Source organism: Aphelocoma coerulescens, chromosome 4 (genome assembly GCF_041296385.1).
Source record: "Aphelocoma coerulescens isolate FSJ_1873_10779 chromosome 4, UR_Acoe_1.0, whole genome shotgun sequence".
Classification (NCBI taxonomy): domain Eukaryota; kingdom Metazoa; phylum Chordata; class Aves; order Passeriformes; family Corvidae; genus Aphelocoma; species Aphelocoma coerulescens.
The window spans coordinates 75,923,963-75,935,885 of record NC_091017.1 but is presented as its reverse complement, the minus strand read 5'-3'; the positions used below and the strand labels follow the sequence as shown (position 1 = coordinate 75,935,885).

General features: G+C 40.9%; 1 long non-coding RNA gene across 4 annotated transcripts; it reads left to right on the top strand.

The window, feature by feature from the left end:
• Positions 1-3,567: 3,567 nt before the first annotated feature.
• Positions 3,568-11,006, top strand: LOC138109191 (uncharacterized). 4 transcript variants are annotated; one of them, XR_011150349.1, is made up of 4 exons: positions 3,568-3,630; positions 3,991-4,101; positions 4,200-4,367; positions 4,453-5,208. It is a non-coding gene; the product is annotated as an uncharacterized lncRNA (long non-coding RNA). The 4 variants fall into 4 exon arrangements; XR_011150351.1 differs by lacking the exon at positions 3,568-3,630 and adding an exon at positions 10,403-11,006 and having other exon boundaries at positions 3,642-4,101; positions 4,453-4,537; XR_011150350.1 differs by lacking the exon at positions 3,568-3,630 and adding an exon at positions 10,400-11,005 and having other exon boundaries at positions 3,642-4,101; positions 4,453-4,537.
• Positions 11,007-11,923: the final 917 nt, after the last annotated feature.

Sequence of the window (11,923 nt, the reverse complement as noted above, 5' to 3'; positions counted from 1 at the left end):
TGGAGAGAGACCTGGGACAAGGGTTTGGAGTGACAGGACACAGGGAATGGCTTCACACTGCCAGAGGGCAGGGATAGATGGGATATTGGGAAGGAATTCCTGGCTGTGAGGGTGGTGAGGCCCTGGCACAGAAGCTGTGGCTGCCCCATCCCTGGAAGAGTCCAAGGCCAGGTTGGACAGGGCTTGGAAGGTGGACTGGTCTGTGGAAGGTGTCCCTGCCCATGGCAGGTGGTGGAACGAGATGGGCTTTGAGGTCTCTTTCCACCCAAACCATTCTGGAATTCTATGGTTCTGTATTTTTCCCTGGGAAGGTTTTTTAACTGTCTTAAATAGGAGCTGTAAAATGCAGTCAGTGGAAAGTTCTGTTTAAAAATCAAGCCTAAACTTGCTGTTCATCAACTACCTAACAAAATTAAATTGCAGCGGTGTAACAGTTGTAGAGAAACCCAGCTGTGAAATATGTGACTTGGACCACTATGAAGTAAAATGTTAGACAGAGGGAATTCTACAGCTGTAATTAGATTTTAAGCATAAGGAGCTGCAATTTTACAAATTTCTTCCCCTTCCAAACTGTAGAAAAACCCTTTTGAGTAAAGCTGATCATCTGCATACTTTCAGTCTAAGGAAATGAAAATGGATAAATTACTTGCTCAAAATGACACAAGCCTTTACAATAAGAATCTTATCTCTAATAGCATTGTTATTACCATTATAATTGTTACAATAATTTTTCTTTTACGATCTCATAAGTCTGTTTCTCATATGGGCATTTAATTCAGATTCTCTTTCAATTAAATATCATTCTTCTTATGTCTAGGCCTCAGTAGATTTGCCTAAAATATTTTCTTTTACAAGTTCTCACTTTCTGAGCGTGTGATTGATCCTTTAAGGTACCTTGGTTATCTGTCTGGGAGAGGGATTAGGAGTCTGGAGGTGTGATTCTCCTTGGCCTTTTTGTTTGAGATTTGTGAACTTGAGCACAGCACCCCCCAAAAATAAAAAAAAAAAAAAAGAAGAAGCAGCAGGACATTGGCCCTCACGTGTCTTTGAGTCACTGAGCTTTGCAAAAGGAATGGACTAAATGTAAGCCTTTTTTTTTTTTTTTCACAAACAAAGTTTCAGATCTTCAGCTGAAAGTCCCTAGAAGTGCTAATTATTTTTATTCCAGCATCTCTGTATAAACGATCCTGCTGAACAATCAAACACTGCAGCCTTTTATATTTTTTATCTGGTTTGCTCCACTAGGATTACATTTATTTTAAAATACACATGAAAGACAGCAGTTATTAGAAAAGCCTTAGAGATTCCTCTTGACAATGAGGAGCAGAGGGTTAAAGTCAGCTACTTGGAAATGTCTGTCTGAGAAACACCCACCAGACACATCAAGTGCTTGGGTGTGTGTACAAGGGAGCATCGTGTCAGCCATCTGCATTTGTCAGCTAATAAACCCCTGCACAAATACCTAATTTATATGCATACCTTGAGGTTTGGACACAATAAAAAGTGGCAAGGGCAAATCCCTGTGGACAATTGCATTTGCCTCACTTGGAAAATCTGGATCTCTCTGTATATTTTGAGGAAGAGCCCATCTTCCTCTTTCCTCCTGAGTGATTAATGCTGTAATGACCAAGTTAGACAGGAAGCACAGGGAAAACAGGTGAACGTTTAAAAGGGGGCAAGAGAGAGAGGAGTTCCCGTCAGATGATTAATCAGACAAATGAGTTATTTAGAGAGCACTGTTTGCATGCAGCTGAGTTTTCTAAGATGTAATGAAGTAATTGCATTATGAAAATAATCAGCTGCTCTGCATTCTGATCATTAGACGCTGATGATATAATTGTGGTATAATGAAAAGCAGTCTGGTGATTATTCCATAGAGAAGTTTTCTGCAGATAATATTCAAATTTACTTTATTTTGGCATCTTCTCAAAGAAGCTGCAAGTACAATGTAAACAGCTGGATGGTGAGGTAATGTTATTAGAACTTCTGAAGTATGTCCCCTTTTTAAACTCTAAACTTGAAAAAGTTCTTTGAGTTTATCTGCATAATGCCAACTGAACTTGTTTGTGTTTTATGGCAGCTCATTAAATAACTTTGTTCTCTATTTCCAGTGGGAACCAGCAGTTGTTTTTTGGGTTTTTTTTCCTCTGAATAATTAATTAGAAACCATCCCAAAGCCATAGAGAATCAATTCTCTTGTATACTGAATGATATTTTATCACTTGCTCCTTTCTACTGGCACACTATGATAAATGCCAACATCATGTGTGACAGGTGACTGACACTTATGGCCCTTTGCAAGGTAAAACACCAGTCTGATCTCCCTCCATATGTAATTTCACTACTGTTTGAAACCAGAATGCTGCATTTTCTCAAGTTAATCATCGATCTCCAAAGCAGGCTCCTGGTATCTAAATTGGGATTGCCTTCCCAATCTTTTGACACAAGTCAACCCATTGGGCTTTGATGGAACAAGCAGCTCTATGCAGAAATCTGCTTTCCTCCTGAACATCTGGAAAGTTGTGAGTAAATTAATCTCCCGGCCAAATAAGAAATCCGAGTTATTTTGCTGTCTTGTTAAAAGTTGTGTATTTTTCTCCTATCCTCACAGTATTTGAATGCACCTTGAACAGTAAAATGTAGTTTTATGCTCTGCTGACTATACTGCTTGCAGGGAAATGTCTGGGCTACAACATGGGCTAATCTTTGACTGGTAACAAGCTCTTTGTTTTCTACTCACAGTTTCTTCATTATCCTTCCCCAGACAAATATGTAACTGCAGCCCTGTTTGATGGGGAATAGTGGTGAGAAATCAGAGCTGAACACTGTGCTACTCAGTAAGACCCATTAGTTTCCCTTTGCTACAAACAAGCATTTCCAACCTTGGAATTTCCCAGCTGATTTAAATCCCCTCCCTGCCTTTTTATCCATGATACACATGGCTGTTTTCTGAATTTGTTCTCTAATGCAAAGAAAAAATTGCCAATTCAGTCTGGTGTGAAGCCAGCCAAGTCTAGTAGCAGGAATAGTAGAGGGGGTGGAAAGGAAAATAGTAAGTGTTGAACAGGGTATCCTGAGATCTTGACCTCAAATATCCTCCAGCTGTATTGAAAATATGCTAAATACAAAGTTCTTGAGCTGAGGTTATCTTGAGTTCTTAAAAAACAATTTTTTTTTTGTGGTTACAGCCTTGCATCGCCAAGCCTGCACTGTCTGGGTGGTCACTGTGCTCTCCGGGTCAGCTTGTGCTTGTTCCACCTAGACCTGTTGTAAAACCAGAGTAATCAAATAGCTGTAGCTCTCAATGCACAAAATCAACTGTCCCATCTTTCTCTCCTTCTCAAGGCTTCAAAGAATAGGTTCACAACTTCACTACCCCTCACCTGTGATGTGCTGAATCAAGTAAGAAGGCTGGAATAAAACTCTCTTTTTTCATTTGATAATGTTTTAACAGGGGAAGCAAAAGCCCACACCTCTCATTGACTCTAATTAGAATAGCACGTAATTGGCAGTGCTGAAAGTAAAGCACTAAAAAAACCCACAGATGTTTCTTGTTGTCTTAGAAATCTAAAAGAAGGGGGGAAAAAAGGCAGGATCAGAACTTGAAAGGGAGCTGCAAGCTTTTGAAAGGTGCTTAGTTACCTAATTCTAAATTGGTTTGGCAAAACTTAAGCACCTGTACCTTAAAGCTGTATATAGACAGATAGATACATTTCTCTCTATGATTACTTAAGACAATAACTACATTTTAGACCTTTAGAGCCAGAATTCCATTTCCTGCTTTAAGTTCTAAGTGTCACTGCCAGATGGAAAGAGGTAGAAAACGCCAACAGGACAGGAAAATATTGCTGTGCTCCAGCCTTTGCATTTCAGCCAACACAGGGAACTTCAGCAGAGTCCAAATGCACTAAAGTTGGAGTTGATATATCTTAGTCTATTGGCCCGTGGAGTTGATTGCTGACTTGCTTTTTCTGGCTTTCCTGCTGCAAGGGTCTCCAAATGGCATTGTTACACTAAAGTACTGTAACAAGGAGTAACGACCGTGACTCCCTTCTCATTACATTTCTTTACAGGGAGCTGAATTTTTCATGTAACTGCAAGGTAAGTTTCTGAGATGTTGCTTTTTCAGTGCTTTTTTATTTTACTGCAGTAATCAAAGAGAAAAATCATTTCTTTGACATGGTATGTGAATCCAACAGAGAAATGCCGGAGGGAGACTTTGGGAATTGCTAGCTGTGTATGCTACTGGCAGCAGACAGGAAGGATTGAGATAATTCCTGCACTTTTGATGGGTTGTGCTATCTCCAGATACTGCTGAATCACTGAGGCCATAGAACTTCCACCTGGAACTCGTAAAAATGTTGGGGGTAAGCAGCATTTCTGTCTAAAATTTACCACATTGAAGCACGCACTGAATTAACTTTTTTTTTTTCCTTTTTAAATGCTGCCAAGGAGAAAATTGCTGGATATACCAACAAGGCTTTTTCTCACTGCCACCCTCCAGTGTATCTAGGACACAAATGGAAGCTCTGCATAGGTGGGTCTTGTGGATAGGAAAAACTAAGCTTTTGCAGCTTTGCACTGGTGTATAAATTGATTTCTTATAGACTATAAAGTAAAAGATGATTTCATCACTTATTGGCTATTGACATCATCTTTACATTGAACAACAGAAGTAAATCTGTGAATGTCCAAGTGACAGAGTCAGATGAGCCATGGATACAAATGTGGTGGGGGACAAATCCTGGGAAACAGCAGTGCTGCTGACAGGTTATACCTTTGTCCTGAATTATGCCTAGGAGAGGGGTCCTCAGAGAAACTATAGAAGAACATCTCTATTTTAAGTATTTTAAGACCAGATATCTGCTAACAGCTATGCTTGGCTACATTATTATTACGTATACTGCTGGGGCAGCACAGCTGATAATATTAAAAATAATACTAAAAAATATTAAAAATTAAAACCCTACATATCAGCCAAGCTAGCTTCTCTGTCCTCCCATGCTCACTGTGCTAAGCAAATCACAGGTATAGTTAAAGAAAAAAATCCTACCTGTTCTTACCCTTAATTCACACAGTTTAAACATTCTGCAGAGCAGGGTGTTGGTAACAGATGGACTGGTATGGTGTGTGCCATGAATACCTAGGAAGAATAGAATGTATTTTGTATCAATATTGTGATTGGGAAATAAAAATCCTTGCGAGGAATCATTCCTGTGAGTAAGCAGAATAGTCTGGCAGTGTTAACTGGTGGAGTGGTGGGGAACAACAAAATAATCATTCCATGTGATGGAATAACTACTTCCAACAACTCCCTTCACATAGGCAGGCGATTCTGATTTGTAAATAGCACACAAGCTAAATTAAGGGACATATTAATGGCTCACAGATCAAAACTTTGCAGAAGGAATAAATAATAATAATAATAATAATAATAATAATAATAATAATGTGCTAGGGGAAGTTTTGAATGACCTTCAGTTAAGATAGTTTAAGGGAAGCCTTTGCAGTTCAGACTAATCTTTCTCATAATGCATCATACATGTCCTTGCTATCTGCCATAATGTTATCATTTCCTCTGGTAATTAGAACTAACTTCTGTGTAGTGAGACTCCCTATCTATAAAGCTTAATGTTCCACACCTCATATTTTGCTCTCCTGGTAAAAGCAGTTTTCTACTGCCACTGGATTTTCATTGCATATCCCACCCACACTGAATATGGTCTGTTATGGCCCATTTCCTCCTTTCCCCAGTCCTAACTGAAAAGCAACCATTTTTTACCGCTTGTAATACACACATTGCTCAGAGCTGAAACATTTTGCTTGAGGCCAACTTCTGGTCTTCACTGACCATCTTCATTGAGCCCAGAGGGTTGTGACCAGTGCCACTGAGTCCAGCTGGGGGCCTGTGGGTAGTGTTGTGCCCCAGGGGTCAGTGCTGGGTCCAGTCTTGTTCATATTGTTCAGCAGTGACCTGGATGAAGGGACAGTGTCCCCTGAGCACGTTTGCTGATGATGCAGAACTGGGAGGAGTGGCTGATCCACCTGAGGGTTGTGGGACCTGAACAGTTTGGAGAGTTGGGTGAAGAGAAACCCAGTGAAACTCAAGAAAGGCAATTGCAGGGTCTTGCACTTGGGGAAGAAAAACCCTGGGCACCAGAAATCCTTCCCTGTGAGGGGGGGGAGGCCCTGGCACAGGCTGCCCAGAGAAGCTGTGGCTGCCCCTGGATCCCTGGAAGTGTCCAAGCTGGGTTGGACAGGGCTTGGAGCAACCTGGGATAGTGGAAGGTGTCCCTGCCCATGGCAGGGGGGTTGGAACTGGGTGATCTTCAAGGTCCCTTCCAAGCCAAGACATTTTAGAATTCTGTGATATTTAAAGGAATAAAATAATGCCTTACAAATATCTGGTACTTTTTCATTTATTTTACCAGTGGAAAGTTATCAGAAAAGTAATTGGTGCTTGATTCCTTTTTCAGGGGAAAAAAAAAAAAAAAAGTCCTGAATTTTAGGGAAGTTCTGAAATTCAAAAGGCAAATGCAGTGTCCTGCACCCAGGGGGGAACAACCAGCACAGGCACCAGCACAGCTGGATGACCTGATGGAGCAGCTCTGGGGAGAAGGACCTGGTGGGCGTGGTGGACAACAAGTGTCCGTGACAACCAGTGGGTCTCTGTGCCAAGAAGGCCAACAGGATCCTGGGATTTATTACAGAATTGCCATCAGGTTAAGGGAGGTGATCCTGCCCCTCTGCTCAGCCCTCGGGTTAGGCACATCTGGAGGGCTGTGTGCAGTTCTGGGCTCCTCAGGACAAGAGGGACAGGGAGCCTCTGGAGAGGGTCCAGTGCAGACTGCAATGATGATGAGGGGACTGGAGCATCTCCCTTACAGCGGGAGGCTGAGGGAGCTGGGGCTGTTTGGCCCCAAGAAGAGACAACTGAGAGGGGATTTATCAATGCACACAAATATCTTAATGGTGGGTATCAAGAGGAAGGGGCCAGACTCTTTTCTGTGGTGCTCAGCCACAGGACAATGGGTAGTGGGGACAAACCGAAGCATGGGAAGTTCCACCTAAATATGAAGGAAAACATTTTTCCTGTGAGAGTGACAGCACTGGAACAGACTGCCTGGGGAGGTTGTGGAGGCTCTTTCTTTGGAGATATTCAAAACCTGCTTGAGTGGAGTGGTTGGACTAAATGGTCTTCAGAGGTTCCTTCCAAGCCCAACCCTTCTGTGCTTCTCTGAAATTTTCCATTCCCATCAATGAAGCCAGGACTTGTCTGCAGCTGTTTATTTGGAAAAGTGGGCTAGGTTTGTGCTTGGAGGCTTTGCTATGCCCTTCCAAGAAGCTGATAACCTTTCCACAAATGGCCTCCCTGAAAGGAAACAATCAGCAGAATGAGAATTAAAATGAGTTGAAGCAGAAAATTAATCAACCAGGAGGCGTTAATGGATTAACTCTTTCCCAGGCAGTGTCCCTTCCAGCACCTCTCCACCTTTCCAAGGACAGGGTGGGCATGAGAAGTGTCCCCTAGCCTGGAGCTGTGCCTAGCAAAGCCTGGCTCAGCTGGTCAGGGAAGCGTGCCCAGCCTTCTGCACCGCTTGCTGAACAAACGATCATTTAATCTCCAATTAATCAGGTCACTTATGCAAATGCTAAACTGACCCCTAATACTTCTTTCTCTGACATCTGCAACCAAGTGCTGAGAAGCCTGAGTTCCTTGGGGCTTTTCTTTTTTTATTATGCTTTCTGCACTAAAGTCAAAGAAGGCCAATGATTCCATTATACAATAGAGTATCTGACTCACCCTTACAACTATCTTTAAGGTTTTTGCAAACCCCGGGATTGCTAATGTTTAAATCAACAAGAAACAAAATTAGTTCCATCACTCTTTTTATCAGGAACTCAGCAACTAAAAAAGAAAATCACACAGTAAAATTGCTTCCCACTCCTAAATCCTCTGCTGTGTCACAATTTAAATAATTCAAAATTCCCACAAAGTCTCTCTGTTCCTGAAAGAGGTAATCTATCAGTTTTTTCCATCGTGTTTGCAGGTTAAATATTCACTAATGGATTATTAGCACATATATTGTAGATGATCAACTTTGATTAATGTCCAAGTGCTACAAAGTTTCTCATATTTAATAAATATTTTCAGTACTCCCTTACTGCTTTATCAACATAAATTATAATAACTGTCTAATAATTGTAAATCAATACAAACGCTGCAGTAAATCATTCTAAAGCAGAGAGCTGTTAAAAAGGGAAATCCCAGAATCATTTAGGTTGGAAAAGCCTTCTATGATCAAGTCCAACAATTTCCCCAGCACTGCCCAGGCCACCACTAAACCACATCCCCAAGTGCCATGTATGTGGCTTTTAAACACTTCCAGGGATATCTCAGTGATGCCATATTTTTCCTGTTTCTTTCCCATGACAGTCTAATCTGATGCCAATCTGTATTTCTCTTTCATTCCCTTTTTATACTTTCTTTGCTGATTTTTACTTTTTTTTTTTCCCCTGAACCCTCAGCAACTGGGACAGTGTATTGGTTAAATCACCTCGTTTGAACAGTTTTTCACCTTGCCTTGATTCACTGGGATTAGGAAGGTGAGGGGTTTGAGGTTTTTATTTCTTCTATAGCCTGAAGATGCCAAGCGTGATTTCTGAGGTCTTGGGGTTAATTTTACTTTGCCTCTGGCTATCCCTTGATTCCTCTTCTATTTATTTTATTAAACCTTGTGTATGCACTGAAACCAACACACCTTTGTGCATATATCTTGAAGAGAGTGAATTACAGAGCCTTGGTTTCAGCACAGGGTGGGCCTTACAAACAGACTTCTTAGAATCACAGAATGGTTTGAGTTGAAGGGACCCTAAAGACCATCTCATGCCACCCCCCCCTGCCATGGGCAGGGACACCTTCCACTGTCCCAGGTTGCTCCAAACTCCATCCAACCTGGCCTTGGACACTTCCAGGGATCCAGGGCAGCCACAGCTTCTCTGGGCAACGTAGAGATGGAGCAGTCCTGTCTAGATTTAGGTTGGAAGATGTTGCTTTCTGCTGGCTGTTCCCCTGGCTATCCTCCATGGCAATGGAGAGAGGGAAGTCTTTCTAAATAGCAGCTCCCAAAGTAGTTATCTGAAGCAGGCAGGGTACATCTTCCTCCACAACTGACAAAAAAGGAACGACTAACTTTGATCCAACACCTACCTTTTGGATGGCTGAACTTAAGGAGGATGAATCATGCTGGTGCTGAACTGGTTTCCCTCCTCTTTACAGAACAAGGATTTAATTGTTGATTCTATCTTTATGCAGTCCTTGCTCCAAAATCTCTCCTAGTTTTACGGTCTTGGAAAGACCTATTTTATAGAGTCATGCTGTTGAGTTGGAATCACAGGCTGGAGTCTCGGTATGAGGAGGGCAAAACCCACTGGATTTAACTGCAGGATATGCTATTTGGTGAACTGCCTTTCAATAAATTTTCCTATGATTATTTTCCCTGGATTGGCCAATCTGTTTAATGTTTCCTGCTCTTTCAAAGTGGGCCATTATGTCTGGGATGATTTCAGGCTCCTAATGTGAGTGTAAGTACTTTTAACAACAAAGCCTTTACTGTGCTGGAGTGAGTCACTCCTTGCCAGCAGAACTGTTCGTTAAAATTACTGCCAGTTCCTGCATTATTTGTCAAAAATCACTTCTCACCAATGCTATTTACTAGGACTGAACACTTCTGCTACAAAACCTCTGCTCAAGTCTTCCAGTGTTTGATGAGCACAACTTAAGACACCCTCCACACACCCACTTCATAGCTTGATCTCTGCATTTGCTTTGCTGTGTGAAATCAGCCTATCTGCTTTTTCTTTTTACTAAACAAACCAACTATAATTTACAGGTATTAGAAAATGCTGTCAAATTCTTCCCTCTTGCTCAATAAACTGATCTGTCAGTATATATTCCTAGCAATATCCTGTAATATTCCCACAGAGATTTGTCCCACCTGAAACTTTTAAAACCGCATCCAAATCTTCAGCTGCAGCAATAGAAGCAGAGAAAACCCAACATATCACAGAAATTAAGATTATAGGAGTATTTAGGTGCTGCTACTCTGTAGGAAGTTTTCTGGATTTCTTAAAAATATCAGGCACAACCCAAAAAAAACCCAAAAAAACAAGTGATGTGTGTGGGAGAATGATGGACACAAGATATGAATTCTTAGAATCTGTGAGCTGTAGTGTTGTCTTGGGGTGACTTTGTGACGTGTATCCCCTATAGCTGTCCCATGCCCAGGAATTAATTTTGTGCCTTTCTATGCCTTTAAACTGAGCCTGAGAGTACACAAAATGAAGCCCAGAAACATATGTTTGGGAAGCATTAATTAACACCAACTCTCCCTTCCAGCAGGCACAAACCAACCAGCCAGACTGGGAGATGCCATGAAATGAAAGGGAAAAGAAAATAATAGAATTATCAACTTTCATCTTCCCCAAAGGACAACACATCTCAGAAGCTACAGATGTGCATGATCATGGCCTAATATTGAAGATTTATAAACTCAGAAGACACAAATATGTTCACTTAATTTGAACTTGGTGCAGTTTATACACTTTCACAGAGCACTTCTTGCATGGAGGCTGTAACTTTTGACAGCATTAGGACTCTTTTAGAAAAAAACATCCCTAAAGATTTGAAATGATGGGGAATCAATAAGCTGCTTTAGTAATTTGTTGTACAGAACCCCCATGGTTTCACAATGTGTGTTTCATTTCCAAAACAATTCAGGTGATTTTGTCCATTGGCTTTTGCCATGCTTCTGTCAGCCAGATTAAAGAGCTTTCCATTACCAGAAGTCTGCTCTCCATGTTCCTACTTATAGATTAGAAGGTGACTTAATCATAATCTTTTCTCAGATAAACTAAACAAATCAATATTGTTTAGTCTTTGGCTGTAAAGAAGCCTTTCCAGACCTCTATAAATCCAAACACTCTTTCAGGCTCTCTACTGTTCAAGGTGTGGTTTCATATCTGAAATATCTGACATATTTTCTGTTCCCATTTGTGTGATTTTCCCTGGTTTTATTCAAGTTTCTGTAGCTTAAATCAGGCCAGCTCACCAAGTGGTTCAGAAGACTCTGTGAAATCAGTCTTCTATTGCTATTATTTTTTATCACTGAAAGATCTTGTTGATAAATGGTGTAGGGGTGCTGTCTGATCACTTACCCCAGTTATAATCCAGATTTTATTTGAGTTTTACAGAGTTCTGATGGATCATGTTCACATTTTGTTTACAGACTTCTCAGAAAACCACAAAAACAATCTTCCTCTATGATCTCAGATGTCTTTTCCACCTAAATGATTCTATAATTTATTTTTATCAGTTTCACATGCTGCTTCAGCTTTTCAGTTCTGGGTGGCTTTTTGATAGACAACATCTGATGACAAAGCTTGGGAAACACTATGGCTTGATTGATTGATTGATTGGCTTTTAACTGAACCAGTTTGCTGGTCTTGCTCTGGCTTTAGTGAGCCAATATTTTAGTCTAAAATTTGACAAAATAGCTCATAGAGTTGACATCCTGCTTGGTCAAAGGCTGAAAATACCCCAGGCTACTCTCTTTATTTGCACGTACAAGAGGTGCTAACAGTAGTTGTGACAGTGTGTGGGCTCGTTTCACATCATTTCTAAAATATTTCCAAATTTACATCATATGGTGGAGTAGCCAGAGATATTTCACATGGTTTTTCTGCCATGCACACCAGGAAAGGCTCTTGTAGCTCTAAGCCTAAAGGGGACAATGTAGGGAAGAATCTCATTATATTGCCAAATATTTCTATATATATACTTTTAAACTTTCTTCTCATTTACATGTGTTTCAACAGTCTTACAGAAGGTGGTAGCAGCTACCCTAAAGAAAGCTTGGAGCCT